Source organism: Haemorhous mexicanus, chromosome 5 (genome assembly GCF_027477595.1).
Source record: "Haemorhous mexicanus isolate bHaeMex1 chromosome 5, bHaeMex1.pri, whole genome shotgun sequence".
Lineage (NCBI taxonomy): Eukaryota > Metazoa > Chordata > Aves > Passeriformes > Fringillidae > Haemorhous > Haemorhous mexicanus.
In genome coordinates, this window is record NC_082345.1 from 636,271 (window position 1) to 656,815 (window position 20,545).

Here is a 20,545-nt window from a genome sequence, read left to right on the forward strand (position 1 = left end):
ACTCATACCAGAGCAGCACAGCCCTGCACACCTCTCCTCTGAGTCACAAATTATGTCAAATGAATAATACAAATTATTATTATTTTATTATTTTATGTGTTTTACAGCGGTGTTTTCCAGGACCAGTCCTTCTCAAACAAATCTCTAGTCGAAGCCATTTGATACTATTAAAGCCAGGTTGCATTCTGTCACAAAGGTCCTTTGGATGTCTCTAGAGAGTCAGTGGGAAAGTAAGAGGAAAGCAGGAATCCTTTAGATGCATCATGGCTTCAAGCCCCAAATGCTGCTGGAGATATTTTCTGATCCTTTGCACACCTTTGTTTTCCAAATAAATGCAAAGTCACTATCGGAAAGTTTTCTTAACAAGCAAAGAAAACTTTAGGTTGTTTATCCAAGAAAAAAGAAAAAGGGAGAGAGAATAAGAGAAGGGAAAAGTGAGGCTTGGAAGGTTTTGGTGTGGAGGTGGTGAAAGCTGAGGTGATTTGTTTAGCCCCAGCACAGGCTCAGGGCTGAGCCCCAGGAGCAGCTGTGGGGATGGAAGGGCTCTCAGGAGCCAGGGCCAGCCAGGGCTGGGCTCCCCCTGAGGGGTGCAGGGCTGCCAGGGGTGCCAGGGCAGCTGGCAGCTCCTGTGGTGTGGGCAGGCATCCAGCAGGGAGCTGGCTGAGCTCATTTTGGCCTGATGCAGCTCTCCTGGTACATAAAAACTCACAGTGCTATGGAACCAGCGCTCTGAATCCTGGGCTGTCTGGGGAGAAGCTGGTGTCAGCACAATGGGAGGAAAGCTGCAATCCGCCAAGAATCCACCCAGCTTGAGACGAAATTTTGCGCTCTATACTTTTATCAGATAAATCTTATGTAAATGTGATATAAATTTACACTAAGGCAGAGGATTTCTTGTATGAGAAGGGTAATTGAGTCATCCTGCCAGTAGCAGATGGCAATACTTTGAGATGCAGTAGAAGACAGGGCAAAAGGATGAAACAGTGGAGGAATTGAGAAGGAGACATTCTTCCCAAACCCTGAAACAATCAGCACGTGCCCACGGCATGGACTTCACCTGAGCCCCATAAGAATATGGAAGTTTGCTATCAGACAATGTCTTCCTCCCCTGTAACACATAATTCAAAACCAATCCAGCATTCTTCTCAGTTAGGTTAGCTTCTATGAATCATAAAGTATGATACTCAGCATTTTGCATCTTTAACTTCTTTAATAACAATTATTCCTTCATCCCAATGTAATGTCTGCATTGCTGTATCCTGTAGGGAAACTGAGGCATACCAGTTATTGTTCCAGAGGGAAAAAACAGGGACTAGAGTCAGATTTTAATGCTAATCCTTCTTGCCTAATTCTTGCTGAAAAGCAGCAATTAACGCAACACAACAAGATTTAAGCATTCTGCTGCGATGACACTGAATTGATTTAAATTCCATTGTTCCAGCAGGAGCTGTGTGACTTCAGTCAGCTCCCCAAATTTAGCCCTGCTGTGAGCTTGTGCAACTCCCACAGAAGTCACTGGGAGTTATGGCTGCTTTGCACCAGGCCTAGACTTGGCACGGAGCAAACAGCCCTCATGATAATGAAGAGAACTGATTTCAAGCGAATGCTAAAAATTCCTGGCAAAGCAACGTTTCTCTCCTCCTGCCAAGTGTCATCAACATTATTTTTTGGGTGGATTCGGATCCCTGAGAGCAGAGTTTTCCATTACGTGTTCCTAATTGTTAAAGACCGGGCCTGCTGGAAGGCTGGGAAGTGTTTGGTTGTGCCTGTTGCCACAACAGCAGGGTGAAACGGTGCTTTTCCCTCAGCTGGTTCAGCCACAGAACACAGTAGCAGCCTTCCTAGCAGTGTCAAGGCATGAGACAGAGGCAGAGCAACCCACAGGCAACAGAATGAATGGAACAATTCACACTGTTGTACTCAGATCTGGAGGTTAAACCCAAACACACGAGAAAGTGATGCTGGAAGCACTTGGGAACAGCTGGGCCAGATGAATAACTCAATTGGATGCCATGAGGAACAAATTAAACAACTGACTGGAGACCAGGCTGCTCGTGTGACAGACACTTTAATCAGGAAGTCAAAAGCTGATTGACAAGATGAAAAGCTGGATGACATGAAAAATGGAAACAGAAGGAACAACACAAGAAAAGGGCACGCTGGGTCAGCCTGCTGACAAAAATAATCAACTACGACAGGCCATAATCCAGCCTTCGAGTGTTTGGCATGGTGCTAGCTAGGAAAGTCTGCAGCCAAGAGGAAAGAAAACTATTATTAAGTGAAGGAAATGATCTGCCTCCCTAGAACTCGCTGCTCTGTGTGCATCAGTCTCTTTCTACCACAATGCATTATAGATACACGCTAGAAATAGCTTTTGTTGAATACCATGAAATAAAGTTAAAATAAATCATGTATGTAGCAATAAAGTGCTTGTACACAGCGTTAGAGTAGGTCATTGCTTTTTCAAAAACCTGCAGCTAAACAGGTGTGGACATGGAATAGGTGTGAAGAGTGAGCTCTATCACAGTGCATGGGCTTTTTTCCTGCAGCTGGATGTAAATCTGTTCCTTTCAAGTTTTCCATAGGAACCTGTTCTGCCCAAACCTAGGGACTGGCTGCACCTGAAGGTAGCTGCAAAATGTGAGAAAATGTGAAATTCCCCAGTAGTGCACACTTAAGATATTCTGCACACTTCAGTTAAATACCTGCACAAGACCAAGGGGCTGCAGAGAGGTAACTGATGGTGAATTCAGCAGATTTCACTGGCTCAGGGTCCAGCAGAAAGGCACCCTGAACTCAGTGTCTGAAATTCAGAATTCCTTGCTGAAACATGTAATTTTTTTTTTTTTTTCAGAAGTTCTGAAGAGCTTTTGGCAAAGACTGACTTCAAGCTGGTGCTCCTGGAAATCAGGTTAGGTGGGGACCTTGCTTTGCACACAGCCCTGCCACCAAGGCAGTGACAGCTTTGTGTTAATTGTTTTGGGGGTAAACGAAGGCAGGTTCTGCTGCAAGCACCGTGGATGTCAGTGAGCTCACTGACAGGAGGATTTGGTGACAGCTTCAGCATGACTTTTCCAAGCTTGGGATATTGCTGGAGGAGTGTTGGAACTTGAGCCCTAACCTTGACAATGACCCTCCCTGATGCAGGCGAGGTGGCCTTGTGAGAGTTTCTGTACTTTGTTTATATCATTGCACACAAAGCTCTGCTGTTGGTAACTAAAGGAGAATTAACCACAGCAGGGCCTGCCTTGCTTCAGCTTCCTGCCTTTTGTCCACAGGGTGTGATATGTTCTCTCCTGACTGGGAGAAGGACAGCTTTTGTTACTGAAGTGCTTTTCTCTGTTTCAGAGAACAATATCAAAACAATACTCTGAAAGCCAGACTTAATGGGGAGCACTCTCTACTGGAAAAAAGCTGCCAGTAAAAAAGCACCGCCAAAAATTGGTGGAAGAGGAAGATTCTGAATTTGAGATTAATTTATTTCTGAGACTTTTTGCTCCTGTCTGCTTCTCCTTTTATTGCCAGTGTCTTTGGGATTATTGTTGCAGTTTTTTGGCTTTTTGTGTGTCCCTGTGTTTTCCTTTATTTCCCCCCTTCAGCAGTGCTCTTCTGTTTCAGAGGCAGCACAGACCCAGGACCTGTCTCACCTCTTCCACATTTGTTTTGCTAAACAATGGGAACAATCACTGGAAGGACAGATCCTGGCACTGAGCTGTGCCCAGGCTGATGTTTACCACAAACAATGGCATTAAACTTCCTGGAAATCCTAAACCTGGAGTTTCAGAGGACATGGTAGGTTGAATGATTGTGTTTTCCTCCTTTAGCTGTACCTGCTATTGCCCTGGCACCTGCCTTGGTGATGTCTTTCTCCAAGGCTTTCAATCCCTGCTGGTCCTGTGATGTGTTGCAGAGGCAGGACATGCTGTGCTCTCCTCCAGGAGCTTTGTGTTTGTTCTTCTCTTGTTTTGCTGCTCTCTTACTCAAAGATAAAGGGCATCATGGCAGGAAACATGGTGTGTTCTTGCTGCTGCTGGTGGGAAAACTTACAAGAAATGAGCTTTGGTCTTGATTTAAATTCTGGTAGGCAGATGTTTCTGCATTCGAGAATCTTGCTGTAGCTGAAACAAGTGTTCTTCCTTTCTGCATGAGGAAATGAAAGACTGTTCAAACATGGCCACAGTGCAGGAGAAGGGGCTGTGAGATGTTGCCCTGTGTCAGTCCTGACTTTCAGAGCAGTGAGACAAAAGAAGACAGTGGGAAGGTTCTTGAGAGCAGGGTTTGTCAGCTCTTGAGATAAACAGCAGAGCCTTGAACAAAGTGTACATAAAATTACTGTGGCTGAGAGTCTGGTGACATTGCTCTGCAATAAGAAAAGTCCATGGGCTGGTCAGGGGCAGAATGTCTTACTTGATTTCTTAAAGTTTTAGGGCTCTGAATGCTGCAGTCTGAAGCAGAATCAAATCTCCATTAAAAAATTTAGGTGTGGGCTACATGTGTGTGTATGTGTGTGCATGCACATGTGTCTGAGAGGTCAGGAGGGAAGGCACCAGCACAATCCCTCTCAAATTTATCCAGGGAGCCCTCCCTACAAAAGGAAGGCTCCTGGCTACAGCGAGTTCAGGTTAGGTCTGCTTTCTACCCAATTCCAAACAGCTGTTTAATACAGGTGCTACATTCTAGAAGTTTTACTTTACCAATAGATTGATTAGATGAAAGTGAATAGCTGCTTAGTCAATGATATATGAAGTAATTTTCAAGGCAGAGAAGAGTTTGGTTCATGGTACCCTTACTGAAAGGCACCTTTCCCACAGCTTTGGGAATAAACTGCATGGGGGGCTGCAGAGCCAGGGGCAATCCCTGCTCAGCCCAGAGCTGAGACCCTGCAGCAGGGCAGGGCTGGGACAGTGACCCAGGGGCAGAGACCAAGCTCTGCTGGGCCTGGCCCAGCCTGCCCTGAGCCCAGCCCAGCTGCTGGCAGCCCCAGGTGCTGCTGACACAAGGAGCAGGTGAGAAGGTGCCAGAGGAGGTGCCAGAGCAGCACAGCCCTGCACACCTCTCCTCTCAGTCACAGGTGTCAGGTCCAGCCCCACCTGGTCTAACTCAGCCAATGTGTAATGAAAAATGTTCTATAATCACCATTTCCTGAGTGAAAAAGAGTATTACCCTCTAAGCATGGAGGCAGTTGATATTTTAAGATCTTTTTTACATTCTGGCAGATAAGCAAGGTGCAGCAGTCCATGATGAGCAATGGATGGAGATCTTTTTGCAGTGGATTTGTTAAGTTGAAGTTTTATGTAAAAATTTTCTTTTTTTTTTCCATTTTTTCCCAAGATGTCTCTGTATATCTACGTGTCTCTATGTATAGGTTTTTACTGGCATCAGGCAGTTTTGTTAACATTAACCATGAGTGATGTAGGAAGACATATGTTTCCCCCCCAATAAAACACAGACACCTCTTTGTTAGACTGTATCCATGGCAGGGCTGATTCATAGCTCTCACAAAGCCAAGAAAAGAAATAGAAAATGTGTGTACAAGGCTGAGGGAAGCACAAGTAGCCCAGGCCCTGCTCCCAGTTCATTTCTGATCTCACTTTCACAGTCTTTAAAGGAAGTGATATTGCCTGTTTGGGAATCCTGGTGGCCACAGCCACAAAGGCTTAAAGTTTTCAGGGAGTGATCAATATTCAGTCCCTTCTTCTGGCTTTGGGTCTCTGGGCCAGGTCCTCAAGCAGCAGCATCCTCCATCCCTTTTCTCCTGAGAGCCTCCCAAAGGCATCACCCTGCTGAGGTAGACCCCCAGAGCCAAAACAAAGTCAGAGTAAGGAAGCAGAACCTGCAGATTTTGCAGAGCAGCCACGTGCATCCCTGAGCTTCACTTTTAAAGCCCACCTCATGTGTTTGCAGTCACTCAAGAAGTGCCCAGGCTGGTGCCTCACTCCTCCCTCCTGCCACAGGACCAGGGTGTGTTCTGTAGGCTGAAGTTCCTGCTGTGCCTTCCTCTTCTGTGCAGTGCCCTCCCCACTGGTGGGAGGACCTTGCCTTTGCTCTTGCATTTTGACTTGAGGGTCTGGTTTGATCCTGCTAACTCTCACGTGCATGGCCTTGGTTTATGGCATGGCATTCATTTTAGAGCCACACTCCCTGCTTGGTATCTTGGTTCTGCTTTTGTAACTATGTCCAAAGGCCAATTCCTGTTGGTATCCAGCTGTTCCTGGCTTACCCATCTATAAATATCCATGCCAGGGCAAAGACTGGGCAGTTTTCAGCCACAACCCCATCATACCAACCATGAATCATAAGCTGCACGATTACAAATACCCCTCCCTAAAACTCTGCAGCCACTATGAAATAATTTTGAAACTCCTAGCAACATTATCACTTCAGTTTTCCTCTGAACTCTCCCATCTGCTTATTAGCTAGACACAGATCTGCTTGTACTGGGAAACCAGAGGAAAAGGAGGGAGTCTGCTCCAGAATTGAGGGCTCTGCTAGGCTGGATGGACTGGCCTTTAGCAGGTGCAGGAGAGGGCTGAGGTGACAAAGAGCCAACACTTACTCAGTATAAAGGCATCTGTAATTCTGTGTTGGGTCCCTGCTGGCCCCTGAGGTGCTGCCCACAGCCTGGCAGGGCAGGAGGAGTTTGGGGGGTCACTGCCCAGGTCAGCTCGGGGGCAGCAGGCACTGCTGAGGAGCCAGAGGGGTGGAACAGTCTGACCTGGGGGCACTGAGCCCAGGGAGCTCTCACCACCAGCCACAGCTGCCCCAAAAATGCTTCCCGTGGGCTGCAGTCATGAAATGCTGATTGTCCAGAGAAGGGAAAGAGCAAGGGTGACTCCAGAGGCCAGCACTGGTGGCACCCTGTGAGTAGGATGTTAGGGAGGAAGTGTGTGTCACTTCAGTGGCTGTTTTCCATTCTGTTTGAGTACATCTGTGAACATGTAATGTGAGGGGCATTGGTGCAGGATGATTTAATCCAATGGTAGAACATTAAATGGCCACTGGAGCAGGAGCAAAACTGAGGTCTCCTCCCTTTGGGAATGCCCTCATCACCAGGCACTGGAGTCATGCTCATTCTCTCACTTGTGCTCTCTCTGCCCAGTGAATGCTTCATCAGCCCAAGCACACTGCAGGGCCTTCAGAAGAAGTCTGCAGGAGCCTCCTTGTGTGTACAACAGGGTCCCCTGGCTGGGCAATTCACAGTGGAAGGTGTGGATTCAAACCTGCCCGAGAGGGGAGAAATAAATCTGAACCCACTAAAGCCTTGGTGGATACCCCTTACCACTGAGTTATGGAGCATTTGGGGAAAATCCAGAGATCTCAGCTTTTCTGAGGATTGTTTGAGAAAGCGTGGCCCAAGAGAAATGCTCCAGAATGCCATGAGAGCCCAAACCCCACTGCAGGGAGAGGAGGCTCTCCACAGCTCCATCCCATAAAGGCCTGGCTGTTTGTTGCTGTGAAAACTTGATTCCCAGGAAAGTCTAGAGCAGGAAAACCACAGCCAACCTGTGTGCCCTTAACCTGCAAGGAGTGATAGCCAGCAGGAGGTTGTGGGTAGAGACTGCATCACTCACAGAGGCAATGAGGCACGATGCAAGCAGCTAAATCCTCTCAGAAGTGTGCCACCATGCCATGGACAGATAGCAATTTAGGGAACAACTGTGTACTGTAACAGATTGCCATCATTAGCCCGTTTGCTCTTTCTCTTTTTTGGTGCTACTGCCCTCATTCATTTCTGTGAGCTCTTCTTAACTTGGAACAGCAAATTTCAGCTCCCAGAGCCTGAAGTGGTTTCAGATAGCGTGGCTGAACCCAAATGCCACAAGAAGTGGGAACAAGTGGTCAGCCAGGGGTAACTTCTGGGTTTGGTGGGTTTGAGAGTACCCCAGGTATGCTGCTGAAACACACCTGGATCAGGCCAAAGCTGTCTGTCTAGAGCCTCACTGTATCTCTGAGTTCTTGGCCTGCAGAACAGGATAAAAGGTCTTTCTGGGGTCTTTTACATTTGACAGGAGTTTGAATAAATACACCAAGACTCTTTTAGCAACAATAATGATTTGGGGGACAAAAATGAAACATATAGGTCAAGCTGCTGTGGAAGGAGACATTCTTTTATTGGGAATGGCCTTGTGTTTTGTGGGGATTTGGTGCAATACAGGCATGTCTAGGACAAGCTTTCCCCACCTATGCTGCCCCTGTGGGTCAAAAGTTTGGTCTGAGAATCCCTCCTGAGGTGCCACAAATACTGAATGTGTGCCTGCCTCTAGCACATAGCCTGGCTGCTGCACCAAGTGCAGGCAGAGCAGGAACAAAGGGGCTGCTTCTTCCAGAGGGGTCCCAGGGCCACCAGGGCACTTCAGCCTCCCAGAAGAGCTGCTGGCAATGTGGGCAAGGAGCCTGGCAGAGCTTCTGGAGGAGCTTTCCCTGCAAATGGGCAGGGGGAAGGCCTGACTCTTCCAGACTGTACCTGTTGTGCTAAATATGGCAGAATGGAGGAGTGTTGGCTCAGCCAAAAACCCAAAAAACAAACAACAACAACAACAAAAAAACAAACAACAAACTAAAAAACAAAAAAACCCCATCCTCTGTGAATATCCTTTGAAAAGGCACCTCACCTCATCAAAGTCTGGAAGCACGTGGCCGTGGGTTTCAGTGAAGGGTCTGGAGGTTTGCCTGTGGCAAGGATTCACATCAGCAGGAGTTCTGATGCAGAATGGAGACAGGAGATGGCTGTAGCACAAAGTCCTGCATTATTTGACCCATTTGCTGTGATTGTTCTGTAATCCTTCACTCTTACCAGGGGCTGGCTGACACAAATGGCCTGAGGGTGGGCTGAGGAACGTGTCAGGGTGTGGGAATGCTGGCTTGGCCAAGTGACCTGCCTAGGGAAGGTCCCTTTCTTCCTATTGCTGCAAAGTCTCTGTTCAAAAGGTGCCTCACTTGTGTTGTGGTAAACTGGTGTTTGTTTAGGTAAAAACCTGCAGGAATTAGTTCTGCTTTTTGAGCACCAGCTTGAGGAGCTTTGGGCCTGACTTTGGAAGGTGCAGAGACACCATCAGTCCCTGTTGTAAGCAGTGGTGCTGGGACTCAAGAGGTGATGGATGGGTGAGCCCTTGCCTCTCCTCAAAGTTTTCCAGTTGGCCTAAAGACAATTTGTAGGGCTCTGGAACCTTTCAGAACTCCAGCAGGTACGCAGGGCCCACCTAGTTTCCTTCTTTTAGCCCAGATCTGGCAGCTGCTCTGCTCATCTGCTAGCATGGTCTCACACGGGCGTTCTTCAATATTGTCTCAGCGTGAGCCACCCCACCAGACAAAAATGTGCAAGCCACTTCCTCCCACAGCACTGTTTATGTGGAGAAGGAGCATTAGGAAAGTATTTAAGGTATTTTTAGCTGCCTTTTAGTGGAAAGAAGGAGCACTGTGGTCTGGCTATATGGTGCTGGAGCTGATGTATAGCCCTGCAGCTGCAAGTGGGTGGGGATGGCCAAAGCCAAGGCAAAACTCATCCCCAAAAGTCCCTGGCAGAGCCTCTCCAAGGGCTGAGGCAGCTCAGCAGGAAGGGTGAGCACCCTGCAGAGGGGCCAGGGATGGGACAGAGCCACAGCTCCCAGGGGTGGGACAGAGCTCCTAGGGATGGGACAGAGCCACAGCTCCCAGGGATGGGACAGAGCTCCCAGGGGTGGGACAGACCCACAGCTCCCAGGGATGGGACAGAGACACAGCTCCCAGGGGTGGGACAGAGCCACAGCTCCTGGGGATGGGACAGACCCACAGCTCCCAGGGGTGGCTCCTGGCCCGTCCCAGCCCCTCCTGGCCTGGGGGTGCCCTGGCTCTGCAGAGCCCTGGCAGCAGTGGGAGGGAGGTGACAGTGTCCTGGGAGGGAGCAGGTGGTGGCATGGCATCATCAGAGCCTCTGAGAAAGGGCACAGGGCTGAAGCTAGCAAGCCAGGTATCTTTATCCAGCCGTGATCACTCATCTGCATGGAATTTGCATTGCTGAAGGTTAGCTGCAGCAAAATCTGGGGGATTTCTCAGTCAATAAAAGTGATCTGTATTTACACGGAGAAGAAAGGTAGATGTATACATGGTAGAAGAAAGGCAGAATCCTTCCCTACTTTCCAAAGCTAAAAAACTGATTTATGCATTTATCTGAATGCAATTTTCTACCTCCACATCTTCCCCAACACTGCAACCCCTCTACAGTAAAGCAGCAGAAGATCCTAGAAGGGGAAAATGGCACAAGAGAAACTGAAAAGGGGCATTACCTTGACAAATGCAATCATCCATCCTGGAACTCACTCCTGACTCACAAAGTGACCACAAAGTAGTCATGGCAGTTCTCCCCAGACACATCCCCTTTACAAAGTGCAAGCCCTGGCTCCATTGGAGGCAGATGAAATGTTTAAGTCAGTTTTGGGGAGGAAAGTGCAAAGTGATGGTGGAGCAATCCCAATACGTGCTATTGCTTTTTGTTGTTGTAACTGTTATGCATTTTTAGATCAGCTGTTAGGACTGGGAAGGCTGAACTCGTCTGTTCTCACACATGACAGTGCCTGCAGCAGATGAAGTGCCTTTGGTTTCCTGCTCCTCCCCAGGGCAGCACCTGCAGCAGGTACCTGCTATCACACCCACACAGGTGAGCACTGCTGAGAGCATTGCTATGACAGTGCACTGGGAGGATTTTGATTCAGCTCACAGGAAATGTCCCTGTTGGCTGAATTGCCACCACCCTGGCAGTGACACCAGGGGTGGCCAGGGTGTCCCACCCAGGGTCACCCTGCAGCTCTGCCAGCACAGCAGGAAAAGGGCATTCACCTGCTCCTGCCTTACTGCAGGGGTACCCTGGGAAACAGCAAAGGGTCAGTGCCAAGATGCCTTCTGTGGGAGCTCGGGACTCACACCATCCCAATTCTGCATCTGGGGACTCTGCTCAGGGAAGCCTTCTGCTCTTTGCCAAGTAAAAGCTCTTTTAAAGGGAGCAGGTTCCTCTTTCCAAAGGGATGAAGGCTGAGAGCAAGAAGGACCTGCTGAGGCACACGTAAAGAGACATTTCCTGGGGATTTCCCTCACAAGAATCCCTCTGCAAGGGAGGCAGAGTCTAGCAGCAGCTTTTTGGTCAGAACAACTATTTTGTTATTGTGAGCTCTGGGGAGAAGTTACAGGAGTTGATGGATCAACAGCTTATATCAGGCTGCACCAGCTCTTTCCATGGCTGTCTGAAAATGCAATCAACATAAATTGGACAGGGAGGGTGGGATCACATATTCCTACAAGTTAAATTTGTCAGCCTGTAATGCACATAAATGACATAAAATATAATTGCTTCTGAATTCGAGCCCCTTCAGGTTTCATGTTGATTGCAGAAAAAAAGAACCAGATGTTTCTCCAGCAGGAGTCACAGCGGCAGGATAAACATCTCTGGTCCATGACGTTTTATAGGGCTTCCAGAAGAGGCCAATTAATTATTTAATTGTTGGGTGTGTTGATCATGTAAAATATAATTGGCCTAGGGCAAATGGCAGTGCAGCCCTGGGAGCTGCCTGACTGAGCTTGCAGAATGCTCTTTCTGCCAACTCTTTTTTCTGCTATGAAAACATTGTAAGATGAATTAATGCTACTTCATCTTTCTTCCATTCTCTTGCATAAATAGAAGAGTCTCAAAACACAGACTTTTCCTCCTTCCTGATCACCACCTTTCACCAGCAATAACTTGGAGAGAGAAGAGCCAGTAGCACACATAAATATTGTGATAGGAAAAGATAGCTTTGTTTAACTAGCAGCAATTTGAAGAGAAGGCAATCTGTTTGAAAGGGCCACGTTCCATCCTCAGCCCTGTGAGGAATGCCTCATGGTGAGGACAGCAAAGAACCATTTCTGCCCTTGTCAGCCCCTGTGGGGTGGGTCTGGGAGCAGGAATGTGCTGCAGGATTTGCTGGGGCACCATGCAGATCTGGGAAATTGAGCTGATTACCCTGGGTGGGATTAGCAGGCTGACATCAAATTTTCCTTGATGATGTTCTATAAGCAAATGCACAAGAAGTAATATGTAATTTCTTTAAATCAGCAGATGCTTCTTAAATAATATTTGTGGTCTCCCAAGCTTTCTGTCTGTCCATGGATGTTCCTGCCTCTGCTCTGTGGTAGCTATTTTCCTGTTAAGGGGCAGGAGGTAATTGGAAGAGGGCTGAGAGGAATTAGTGACTCATGTCCTCATGACTCCTCCATGCTAGCTTTGTTTTGTGCTTGTTCAGCAACATCTGCCATCTGGGAGTGAGCTGCTGCTTCCACTGGGCTTGCTATGCTGGGATCTTCGGGCAGCCTGAGGGGTGGAAGCCCATTAGTCCAGGCATTGAGAAGAGAAAACAGAGACCACATCAACTCTGATCCGTGCAAAAAGCAGTTCCAGGTTCTTGAGACCATCTCTTCCTGCCATTCCTGCCAGAAACATCCTGAAATATTTATTCTCCTGTTCTGAGGTCATTCCCTCACCTTCCTTCCAGTGTTCTCTGCAGATGCAGGGCTCTTGCTGGCTGGGATTTGTCACTCAGCAGAGCAATGTGCACAGCCACAAGCAGAGCATGTCCCAGCAGGCCCTGCTGGCTCCTGAGCACTCCAAAGGGACACAGAGGGTGCTCTCTGCCTGCCTGTGCCCCCCTCGTGCCCAGGCTATCAGCCTGGTGGCTGAGTCCAGCAGTGCCCAGCTGAGCAGCCCTCCCAGCCATTCATCCTGCTCATGGTGCCCACGGCTAACTGGGGGCTGCTCCAGAGGGCTCCAGCCAGCTGTGAGCCTGCCTGAGAGCCACGGGCTGAGAGCCACAGCTGCCACCCTCAGAACTGGCACCTGAGAGCCACAGCTGCCACCCTCAGAACTGGCACCTGGCCCTGGAACACACACCGTGCCCTTGCCCAGCCCAGAGTCCTTGCAGGGGTGGCAGGAGCCCAAGGGCTCGTTTCTTGCTGGCTGCCTTGGATCTGGATTTAGATCTCTGTTTGCCATCAGGTCTCACTGCAGACACCTTGCTCCCCAGCTGTGCCAGCAGGGTGCTGAGCCCCCCAGGCTCAGGGCACCCCCAGCTCAGAGGGGTCAGTGCCAGCTTTGAGTCCCACTGTGAGGTGACCCCAGTGTGGGTACCTGCCCTTCCTCACCTGTGCTGGCTCCACCCTTGACTCTGTGACACAGGAGCCCCTGACAGTGACATTTTCAGCGTAGGGTCTCTCTCAGGATGCATTCAAAAAGGAAGCTCTGCCTTCTACGAGACTGAGATGCATCTGAAGCAGCTTTCATGGCCAAGCACACCAAATGTGTCAGCCCAGGAGCACAAACTAGGTGGGGGCTTCTGAGTGGCATCCCTTCTAGCTGCTGAATGGTATTTCCACCTGAAGGCTCATCACTGACCACATCATCTGCAGCTCTGTTGAGGAGGGAGCTGCTCTCCATTTCACCCTCTATATCATCTTGCAGTGGCTTTTCTTAGCTGGGAATTGCTTGGTGATTTGCCAGCAGACAAATCAGGGCAGGAAGGGATAAATTGATCACATCCATCCAGCTCTGAGGGCACACCTGGGATCCCAGCCAGAGCCCTGCTCCCATTACAAACCTGCCTGTCCTCCTGCTAAAAAAGGGGTCTGAGCAGCAAAGCATATCAGAGTGGGGTGGAGGCAAAATATAATTCATACTGCTACAGCCAACCTTCCTCTTTAAATTACAGGTCCTGGTGAAGATATTACTTACGAGTTCTGAGCAGGAGCTCATGGCACTGGGACATTTTTCTTCTTTTCCACACATCCCTCTTCAGAAGCCTCCCAGAAATGGCACTGAGTTTGCTGACTAAATGTGTCTCTGTGCAACAGGACAGTAGGCATGGAGCCTGGTAGAAATAGATCTCTCTGGAGTGATTGAGCTGGAAATGACAGCCAGTCACACAGGCATGGATAAAAGAGAGGTATCAGGTTTAAAACCATAGGTGGTTTTACCATTCACAAGTAATAGTTTTTCAGTCAGGTTTGACTCACTAAAATTTAAGTTAAGAAAATTGGCAGTAATTTGATTGAGAATTGGTGCCTTGAATTTTAGCTGCACAAGGTGAATTTTCTGTCCCTTTGTGGTGCTTTGAATGATCACTTTCAGTGCTTAATTCCTCCAAAGGACGTTGAGAATGTAATTTGTTGTTACAAGTCCTCTGCCCAGTGGGTACAAGGTGTGTGTCCAGCTGGCAGGGATTGCACTGGGGGCCAGCAAGGTTCACTGACCTGCACGCAGACATCTGGTGACCCAAGAGCAGGGAGGCTTCTGGAAGGGCCTGGTTTCACTGGGAACACTGGAATCTGCTCCTGCCAGCAGATCTGCAACAATGGGCACAGTCACATCACCTGAGTGTGCAAACAGAGGCACCGTGCTGGGAAAGGGCAGCTCTGGGGCTGCTGTGACAGAGCCAGGGCAGGGCTGAACCTGGGCACCCCAAATCCCTGCTCAGAGAAACTTGGGCACCCCAAATCCCTGCTCAGATAAACCTGGGCACCTCAAATGCCTGCTCAGAGAAACCTGGGCACCCCAAATCCCTGCTCAGAGAAACCTGGGCACCCCAAATCCCTGCTCAGAGAAACCTGGGCACCCCAAAGCCCTGCTCAGATAAACCTGGGCACCTCAAATGCCTGCTCAGAGAAACCTGGGCACCCCAAAGCCCTGCTCAGCTGAACATGGGCACCCCAAAGCCTTGCTCAGCTGAACCTGGGCACCCCAAATCCCTGCTCAGAGAAACCTGGGCACCCCAAAAACCTGCTCAAATAAACCTGGGCACCCCAAATTCCTGCTCAGAGAAACCTGGGCACCCCAAATCCCTGCTCAGCTGAACCTGGGCACCCCAAATCCCTGCTCAGCTGAACCTGGGCACCCCAAATCCCTGCTCAAAGAAACCTGGGCACCCCAAATCCCTGCTCAAAGAAACCTGGGCACCCCAAATCCCTGCTCAGCTGAACCTGGGCACCCCAAACTCCTGCTCAAATAAACGTGGGCACCCCAAAGCCCTGCTCAAATAAACCTGGGCACCCCAAACTCCTGCTCAAATAAACCTGGGCACCCCAACTCCCTGCTCAAATAAACCTGGGCACCCCAAAGCCCTGCTCAAATAAACCTGGGCACCCCAAACTCCTGCTCAAATAAACCTGGGCACCCCAAAGCCCTGCTCAGATAAACCTGGGCACCCCAAAGCCCTGCTCAGCACCTTGCCAGCATTCCTTTTTGCAGCTCCTTCAGCTGACAGACTAATGTGCTTTTCTGGGAGAGTTCAGCATACGAGATTTGCATGGCCTTAGCAAAACTTGAAATCCTGTGCTTTCACAGTGATTTTCCAGCAGTTCAAGTGTTTCTTTCCAAAGCAGCCCCTGGGGAGTAATGGTTTGGCTCTTTGGCTGGCTGCTGGGCCCTGTCCCCTCCTGGGCTGCTGCTGGGGTGCCTCAGTGAGCAGCCTGGCTCAGGCCCTGCGTGCTCAGGAGCACAAACCCACGGCAGCCCCAGTCTCGTGCCTTCACTTGGGCAAACCAAGCAGGGAATCTATTTGAACTGGGAATTAAAAGGAGCTATTAAAACATTCCCTCTGGTACTTTGATTTTGTTTACTCATGAGACCTGGCTTATGCCCCTCTGACTTGCACAGAGTCCATATTTGGAGAACTCTGAACTCGTTTGCATACTTACACTCAGGCAAATTTTAGAGATTTTTTTTTTGTATACACAGTGCACTTTTCTTACTATTTCTCTTTTTTCTTAAACAATTTAAATCAGGAGGCTGCCTCTTCCATTTCACTTTCAAAACATGACCAAAGAGGGATCTAAGTGCTTCCTTCAATCTCTTGAAGCTAACATTTCTCCCACAGTTGTTCCTGCCACCCCAGCCTGCCCTGCATCTCCCTTTGGAAGAGGGAAGAAGCCCACACTGCCCTGGGGCTGCAGCAGGATGAGGGAACCCCAGGAGGTGAAATATGGGTGGGTTCAGAGGAGCAGGCTCAGCCTGGGTGCTTGGTGGGATGCTCTGCTGTGGGGCTGAGCAGCAGCTGCTGTGCCCATGCCATTGCAAACTCACAGCAGAGCTGGAGGGGTCAGGCAGGTGCTCCCTGCAGGTGAGAGCTGGGAGCAGCCCTCAGAGAGCCCTGCAGGAGATGCCTTCCCCTGGGAGCAGCCCTCAGATATCCCTGCAGGAGATGCCTTCCCCTTCCCTAGAGCAGCCCTCAGATATCCCTGCAGGAGATGCCTTTCCCTTCCTGGGAGCAGCCCTCAGATATCCCTGCAGGAGATGCCTTCCCCTTCCCTAGAGCAGCCCTCAGATATCCCTGCAGGAGATGCCTTCCCCTTCCCCTGGGAGCAGCTCTCAGATATCCCTGCAGGAGATGCCTTCCCCTTCCCTGGAGCAGCCCTCAGATATCCCTGCAGGAGATGCCTTCCCTGGAGCAGCCCTCAGATATCCCTGCAGGAGATGCCTTCCCCTTCCCCTGGGAGCAGCTCTCAGATATCCCTGCAGGAGATGCCTTCCCTGGAGCAGCCCTCAGATATCCCTGCAGGAGATGCCTTCCCTGGAGCAGCCCTCAGATATCCCTGCAGGAGATGCCTTCCCCTGGGAGCAGCTCTCAGATATCCCTGCAGGAGATGCCTTCTCCTTCCCTAGAGCAGCTCTCAGATATCCCTGCAGGAGATGCCTTTCCCTGGGAGCAGCCCTCAGATATCCCTGCAGGAGATGCCTTCCCCTTCCCTAGAGCAGCCCTCAGATATCCCTGCAGGAGATGCCTTCCCCTTCCCTGGAGCAGCCCTCAGATATCCCTGCAGGAGATGCCTTCCCCTTCCCTAGAGCAGCTCTCAGATATCCCTGCAGGAGATGCCTTCCCCTTCCCCTGGGAGCAGCTCTCAGATATCCCTGCAGGAGATGCCTTCCCCTTCCCTGGAGCAGCTCTCAGATATCCCTGCAGGAGATGCCTTTCCCTGGGAGCAGCCCTCAGATATCCCTGCAGGAGATGCCTTCCCCTGGGAGCAGCCCTCAGATATCCCTGCAGGAGATGCCTTCCCCTTCCCCTGGGAGCAGCTCTCAGATATCCCTGCAGGAGATGCCTTCCCCTTCCCTGGGAGCAGCCCTCAGATATCCCTGCAGGAGATGCCTTCCCCTTCCCTGGAGCAGCTCTCAGATATCCCTGCAGGAGATGCCTTCCCTGGAGCAGCTCTCAGATATCCCTACAGGAGATGCCTTCCCCTTCCCTGGAGCAGCCCTCAGAGAGCCCTGCAGGAGATGCCTTCCCCTTCCCCTGGGAGCAGCCCTCAGATATCCCTGCAGGAGATGCCTTCCCCTGGGAGCAGCCCTCAGATATCCCTGCAGGAGATGCCTTCCCCTGGGAGCAGCTCTCAGATATCCCTGCAGGAGATGCCTTCCCCTGGGAGCAGCTCTCAGATATCCCTGCAGGAGATGCCTTCCCCTGGGAGCAGCTCTCAGATATCCCTGCAGGAGATGCCTTCCCCTTCCCTGGAGCAGCTCTCAGATATCCCTGCAGGAGATGCCTTCCCCTTCCCTGGAGCAGCTCTCAGATATCCCTACAGGAGATGCCTTCCCCTTCCCTGGAGCAGCTCTCAGATATCCCTGCAGGAGATGCCTTCCCCTTCCCTGGAGCAGCCCTCAGATATCCCTGCAGGAGATGCCTTCCCCTTCCCCTGGGAGCAGCCCTCAGATATCCCTGCAGGAGATGCCTTCCCCTTCCCTGGAGCAGCTCTCAGATATCCCTGCAGGAGATGCCTTCCCCTTCCCTCTCCACTCCCTGGTCAGCACTGACAGCACCCAGGTGTGCTGGGAGAAACTCGTTGACATTTTTGTTCTTATTCTTAAGGGATTTGAGGCCATGCTCCCACTGCTGAGGAGAGGCCCTGCCTGTTTATCAGGGACACGTTTGTGGGCAGTTTAAAGCTGGTGGGGGGATAATAATAATAATAATAATAATAATAATAATAATAATAATAATAATAATAATAATAGTAGTAGTAATAAGGACAGAGAATCTCTCTCAGGAGGCATTGTGTGCTATACATGTGTATTTATCTATCAGAGAATAGCAGTATTCATGGGAATACAGCCTGGATGTCAGGATGTTGGACTGGAAAGGGCTTCTCCCCCCATCAGTCTAAGTGCTAAAGAGAGAGAACCCTTCCTCCTCCTCCTCCTCCTCCTCCTGCTCCTGCTCTGGCCGTGCCCCCAGGCTGTCTCTGTGCAGGGAGGGCCAGCTGTGCCTGCTGCCTGCCCCAGAGATGCACAGAGGCTGTAGCCTCTCCAGTGTCAGAAATGAAGTTTCTGGCAGAGCAGGGCATGAATTCAGCTCTTTTGAGTTTGTCCTTGTCTGCCAGGGTGAGCTGATTTCCTTTTATCCCTTGCAGGTCTTTTTTAACTGTAATTTATAGAAAATCTGATTATTATTCTTTAACAGAAAGTTCTAAATAGCTTGGTAGTTATTGTTTCTACAGAATCTAAAAGAATGTAAATTACTTGGAAGAAAAGGAGTGCCAAAAGAGCATGAAAATACAGATGTAGATCCAAAACATGCCACCCTGGCTGTCTCTGGAGTGCCTGAAAAACTGGCAACAGGAAGATGCTTTTTGTTTCTTTCTTTTCTTTTTTTTTTTTTTTTTTCACAGCCTGGCATCTGAATTTCATCCAAGGAGCAAAGTAAGAAAGCAGAGACAGAGATAAGCTCTCATTGCCACAAAATCCTTTTTGTTTCCTTCTGGCTGGAAGCAGGGCTGGAGGTAAGGGAAAAGATCGTGGTAAAGGTGGGAAATATTTAAAAGCAGCAGCAGACTGCCTCCTGGTCTGTTCCCTCTGTCTCCCTCCACCTTTCTGCTGTTTTCTCTCCCAGAGCAGTGCAGGTGAAGGCACAGAGCCCTGGAGTGGGAGGAGGAGAAGTTTATGACACCATCACCCTGAACCAGGGCAGGACTCAGCCTCTTCATTGCCTCCTGCTTTTGCCAGGGAAAGTGGAAATTACTGATGGCATGGAGGCTCCACTGCTCCTCTGCAGCGATTTCTGGAGGAAGTAAGTTATTACTCTTAGCTGTTCTTGCCATTACAGCCAGATTTCACTCAGGTTTGGCTGCCACTGTTCTCACCCAAATCCCTCGTGGACTAAAACCCAGGCCAGGAGGGAGCAGAGGAAGTCTGACCCAAAAGAGGTGGAGATGACTCCCTGCAGGAAGAGGGGTGTGCTGTGCTGCTCAGAGAGGGGCAGGCAGGCTTCTGCACCTGCCTGTGCCACCCTGGGGGCAGCAGGGTGCCCTAGGGCACCACCCTGACACGGGGTGGCCACCTCCTGCCCTGGCCCAGGAGCCCCTGCCCACCTCCTGCCCTCCCTGCCCAGCTCCTGCCCCGACCCAGGTGCCCCTGCCCAGCCCCTGCCCTGGCCCAGGTGCCCCTGCCCAGCTCCTGCCCTGGCCCAGGTGCCCCTGCCCAGCTCCTGCCCTCCCTGCCCAGCTCCTGCCCTGGCCCAGGTGCCCCTGCCCAGCTCCTGCCCCGGCCCAGGAGCCCCTGCCCAGCCCCTGCCCTGGCCCAGGAGCCCCTGCCCAGCTCCTGCCCTGGCACAGGAGCCCCTGCCCACCTCCTGCCCTGGCCCAGGTGCCCCTGCCCACCTCCTGCCCTGGCCCAGGAGCCCCTGCCCAGCCCCTGCCCTGGCCCAGGAGCCCCTGCCCAGCCCCTGCCCTGGCCCAGGAGCCCCTGCCCAGCCCCTGCCCTGGCCCAGGAGCCCCTGCCCAGCTCCTGCCCTGGCCCAGGTGTCCTGGGATGGTGCTGGGATGCTCCCAGCCCCCCGTGGGGTTATGGAGCTCAGGTGGGAGCTCCAGCCCCTCTCTCTGCTTCCCTTTCTCCCTGTCCTCCCCAAGGTGCTCAAAGCAGGCTGAACTCAGTCCTGAGCAGGGTGCAGTAGCTGTGCCATGGAAGTGGGGCTGAGCACATTTCCCATGGTTTCCTGAGGATCTCAGGCACCCTCTGCACTGATTCCTTCCACCAACCCAGCTAGACTGTAATTTGCACTTTTAGATATACATGATATGTAAATGCTCTTAATAAAAATTTGTGTGAGAAAGTGATAGGGAAAAAATCACATCCCTAATAAGATCATTTACAGAGCTTCAGCAGAGGAGAAAACAGTGATTTCCAAACAAAGCCTCAATTAAGGATAAAAATAATGCTGCAAATAATACTGTATTTGCATGGGAAATATGCAAAGTACCATAATGCAATTCTTAATCAACTAGAGAGCTGTCAGACATACAAAAATAAGTTAATTCTGCTGTTAATATTGCTGCATGTTATAAATATTAATTGAATGCTATTCAACATTAGTTTCATTATTGTTTAGCAAGTGTTTTAACTCCCCCACCCCTGAAGTTGTCAGATAATTGGCTTTCTCCTGCTCCAGTCTGCTCTCACAAAGTGCATTCGTGTGGCAAGGAGGGAAAATCTCAAAGCCCAGAACCTGATGTTTGCAAAGGCTCTGAAGGCTGGCCTTTGTGCCTGAGCTTGAGAGCGTGTGGA